The sequence below is a fragment of the Ornithodoros turicata genome, chromosome 1 (assembly GCF_037126465.1).
Source record: "Ornithodoros turicata isolate Travis chromosome 1, ASM3712646v1, whole genome shotgun sequence".
NCBI lineage: Eukaryota > Metazoa > Arthropoda > Arachnida > Ixodida > Argasidae > Ornithodoros > Ornithodoros turicata.
In genome coordinates this window covers 229,551,301-229,556,054 of record NC_088201.1, presented here as the reverse complement: position 1 = coordinate 229,556,054, position 4,754 = coordinate 229,551,301, and the positions used below count along the sequence as shown (strand labels likewise).

General features: G+C 42.1%; 1 long non-coding RNA gene across 2 annotated transcripts; it reads left to right on the top strand.

The window, feature by feature from the left end:
• Positions 1-1,372: 1,372 nt before the first annotated feature.
• LOC135379075 (uncharacterized) lies at positions 1,373-3,764 on the top strand. 2 transcript variants are annotated; one of them, XR_010418701.1, is made up of 4 exons: positions 1,373-1,480; positions 2,044-2,074; positions 2,272-2,472; positions 3,642-3,764. It is a non-coding gene; the product is annotated as an uncharacterized LOC135379075 (long non-coding RNA). The 2 variants fall into 2 exon arrangements; XR_010418702.1 differs by lacking the exon at positions 2,044-2,074.
• Positions 3,765-4,754: the final 990 nt, after the last annotated feature.

Here is a 4,754-nt window from a genome sequence, read left to right as displayed (position 1 = left end):
GATATACCTCTTGTTTTAAACAAACTACGTTAAGAATGAATAATTAGCTTAGTTATGAAATCAGAAATGTGCCATAACCGTTCATCCATCTAAGGATCTTAGTAAAATGAAATAATAATAAGATTATGAACATTAATTCTTTATGGATAGTTGCACAATTCTTACTCGATCCTGCAAAAGCGTATACGAAGAGGGGAGTCAAGTCCTGTAGGTCCCATAAACAAATACAGAGGAAGCGTGGATCTCCACGCGAAAGCTTGTACAAATTAAACTTAAACAAAAATCTTCAGTGTCGGCTTCTGTATTTTGTTTATTGGATCCCTGCAAGGATAAAACGATAGCTCGATTCGTACATGGCACAACATTGTTCAAATATTTTTTTTTCTTATTACGTTTTAAAGTCGACAAGTAGGACACCTCGCTATCGTCTGCCTAATGGAAATGGTTGATGAGCCAATCGACTCCTTCCGAAGTGCGAGGAGACAGTATATACTTAAACTTCAGAGCGCTAAGAGCGTAACCGGAAAAAAAAAAAAGCCTACAGCTCTGACCTTCGACAACCGATCGAAAAAAGAAAAATGCACCGGGCCCCCCCGCCACAACATCGTTGCGAATTGCAAGGATATGGCATAGCTAGTATTGAGAAGTGATTATGGACAGGGTGCTAAGGGCGTGTAACCGACAAAAGGCTTACCGCTTCGAAATTCGACATCCGACGCATCATGGGGGAACATCATGATATTCATTGTAGAGATTTCATTAAACATGCTTGGACTTGCAGTCGACCAGGCTACCTCTCCCCATTAATCCGTTTTTGTGTACGACATGGATTAACTCTCGAGAAATGATAAGATCACTTTTCCGTATTCCATTAAGATGTTGTTGTGTTAGCAACGCTTTGCATATTAGACGACGGGATGGCTGAAGGTCACGCTGTTTCCACTCAGACTGTGATATCTCTTCTGCTGATTTGCATGAGTACACGAGCAAGTCGAATAAACGCTCGAAGATACACGATGTTATTGCAATAGCAAGCATTTGCATATAAGACAACTCGTTGGATAAAGGTCGTACCTTTTTACTCTAGCCGGTGTCGCCTTTGCAACTCGAAGACAGGAAAAATAATTACTATGCGATACATGTTGCGCCGCAGGAAAAAGAAGAAGAAAAAAAGACGCAGTATACTAATGACAGCCACCTCCATGCTGAACAGAGCGAGCCAGCCCGGGTAAAGCCGTAATTACCCCTCAAGGATAAACGATAATATCACTTTCCTCATCACGTCTTTGGGGCGAGACGGTCGACGCTGCACTCTCATAGGCAAACGAAGCGACTTCTATATAAGACGGTTCGTCCGCAACGCTTTCCGGACTGAGCTGGAATGTCAAGCGAATGCCACTTGATTGTTTTCAGGTGGATTCACTTGACATTCCAGCTCAGGTTTTTCCGTGCGGGTGTTTGACTGGAAAAGCAGACTAAGGTGAGTACATGCTTTTTTTCTCTTCTCTTGTTATAAGTTCTTCCCCTGTGAGCGTGCAAGGTCACAGCCATTTATGGAATGCATGTAGGTGAAAGAAAAAAAGAAAAGAGGTTCATTCCTTCCCGCTACCGACATGCAATCTTTGTGATTTTAAAGTGCACCTTCTTAGATCATCGCAGTAGATTAAATGAAAAATAAACGATTGCAAACAGTACAACATTATTTTTTTATTTAGGACATTGCATTGCGTTGTATGTTTTGGAGGACATTGCTAATTTACAAGTCGGCTTCACCTAACTTCTACGTGCGGTGCGGGAAGTCAACGTTAGGAAATGCTCAGTCTTGCTGGATTGCTTGTTTCTTTGCATTTCAATTCAGCGGAACGGTGTTTTTTTTAATTGTTTGACTTTGGTTCTTCATAAAACATATTTTCCAGTTCATCGTCTTTGTTGTAACTACTCCGACGAGGTTGAAGGGTCATCTCACATTTTGGGCTTGTAAGATCGACTTCTTCTAAGCATTTTTTAGCTTCTCTTTTTCATTTCATGTTCGGGTAACAACAGAACACTTCACCTGCACGTCAATGGCAAACAGGTCAGAAAGAAAGGAATGTGTCTACCTTCATTTGTGAGATGTAGCTAGTCTTCACCCAACTCCTACGTGCATTGGGGGAAAGCCTACTTTAGGAAATGTTCAGTCTTGTTACTGCATGTTTCTTTGCATTTAAACTTAGCGAAACGGTGTTTTTTTTTTATCGTTTGATTTTGCTTTGACATAAAACATATTTCCAGTTCATCTTCCTTCTTTTGCTGTAACTACTCCGAAGAGGTTGAAGGGAAGAGTTTGAGATCTTCCTTGACAACAAGGCAAAAATGTGTGCTATACAATGGAGAAGAGGTGGAAAACTTTTTTTTTTCAAGTTAATCCACTCAGGATTCCAGATGAAGATTTTTTTTCTCCGTGAGAGTGTTTGACTGGAAAGGCAGACTGTGGTAAGTACATGGATTTGCCCTCCTCTTTTGCAATACATATACTATATATAATGCTTTTCTATGAACATGCAAGTCATTTATGAAATGCAAATATGAGGAACGACAAGGTTTCATGCCTCTCGCTTTCAGTAGCGACATGCAGGTCTTTGTGATTTAAGGAATGCTTTCCTAGCCCATCACAGGAAGTGAAAACGTTTGCAAACAGTTACATTTTTTTTTTTATTTAGATACAAGGACAGTGAGATCACAGCCCTTTTAGATAGTGAGATTCCATAGCCAGAGTGATGTGGACCAATTGTTCTGCCAAGAGAGTAAATGTTGCCTGGGCAGCGGCGAAGTTTTAACTCACGTTCTAAGCACAAACAGCATACATCTGAGCATTCGTTATCGTAATAGGTCCTTGTAAGATTGGCTGTCTCTAAGCATTTTTGCAGCTGGGTGTGTTTCGTTTCGTGTTAGGGTAACACCAGAACGCTTCGGTTTACCGTTTTCACTCCAAATGCGTACCACAAGCAAGTCAGAAGGGCACGAATGTACATAAACATATTTTTCCAGTTCAGCTTCTTTGCTGCAATTGCCCTGATGAAGCTGAAGGGAAGAGGATGGAAGCTTCGTTAGCTCGATGATCACCACAACAAGCAAAAACGTGTGCCACACAACGGAGAAGAGAACACACAAACATCTATCCATGTCTGTTCACTCACAATGAAATGAGAGGGCTTAGTACAAATGTACATTTTTATTTCCCTGATACATGAGCGGTGATTATTTTTTTTTATGCTCCATTGTGCACCAGTCGATGTTTGAAGAGGTCAAGTGTTAGCTTGCTGATGTAGCCTGTTAAGTAGTGCCAACCTTCAGACTCGGCTTGTTCCATGAAACATAGACTCTCGGCAGCAAGATGCATAGCGTCAACCTCGTCAGCATATGTCACAATTTCGTCCACGTGACGTGACCATTCAGCAAGTAAGGCAAAAGGTGATTCCGAGGCAAACGTACAGGCGGTGTGAACTCTGGCATACATTGTTTTTGCAGTTTTCCAAGTAACCCTGTCAGGAGGTTGATCTGGCAGCGCTTGAAACAACACCATATCCGTCACAATTTTAAAAGCTTCCACGAGCAAAGTTTTGCCTACTTGTGTTAACCCACATTCCAATATCTCTTTGTAGGAGATGTGTTTGAGACGACACACAGGCTGCATCCGAAATTCGTGTGTGTAACCTCTTCTCCATCTGCCACACACATCTCTACCTAGCACAGGCTGCTCTTCATCTGCGTCTGATGATGACAACCATGCGTTATCAAGCCGAGGATCAACCTCAGGCCATGTTGTGTCATCGGCGGCTGACTTGTCTTGACTGGTCATTACAAACCAAGGTAATTTTCTGCGATCCGCTTCTTGTCCAGACTGCCAGTGAACTGAACCAAGTACTGAAGCTTCCCATTTCTAACTCGTCGTTTTATGATCTTCTCTACTTTTGGAACCTCTCTCACTCGTACAATTTCACTCTCATAAAACCCACCAATGATGTCTTCATTTTTTAAGATCACGTAATAGGTACGTGTTAGGATACCCTAACTTGATCGCTCTCACCACGAAGAGTTCTGACGTAAATGACCCTAAATAACGTTTTATTAGCTGATGTCTGTATTTTGCAATTCTCACTACGTCTCCAACGCTGTAGCGCGGCTTTTTTGGTGGTCCAACCGGGCTGGGGTACAGTCTCTCTCGGAAAATGTGCTCGTTTTCTTTCTTTACGTCCACTGGTCTGGCAGAAAGCGATCTGTGTACGCGATTGTTGTAAGCTTTCACTACTTGAGGTAAAATGTTCACATATCGCTTGTGACCCTGGAATGTGAAGATACGGTACAGTGTGGTCACAATTGTTCGCTGACATCGCTCGGCGATACTGGCCTTCATAGGAGAATTTGTATGGATGAGCCGGATCCCCCTTGCTTTCAGAAACTGTTGTACCACCTTGTTTGTAAATTCTGTTCCACGATCTGTGTGCAAAAGCTTGGGTGTCCCAATTCTTTTAAAGGCAAGTTTAAAAGCTCGAATAACCTCGGGAGATCGTTTATTACGAATAGGTACAATGGCAAGAAGCCGAGAGAAAGCATCGATACAAAAGAGCAAATAGCGAAAACCATCGTTCTGGTTCTTTAGACTTTGCAAATCCTTTAGGTCAGCCTGGAATAGTTCACGAAGTCCAAGTGCAATGGTTTTTCGAAACTTCGTGGGTCGCTTGTATTCCTTATGCAAACTGTACACATCACTTGTC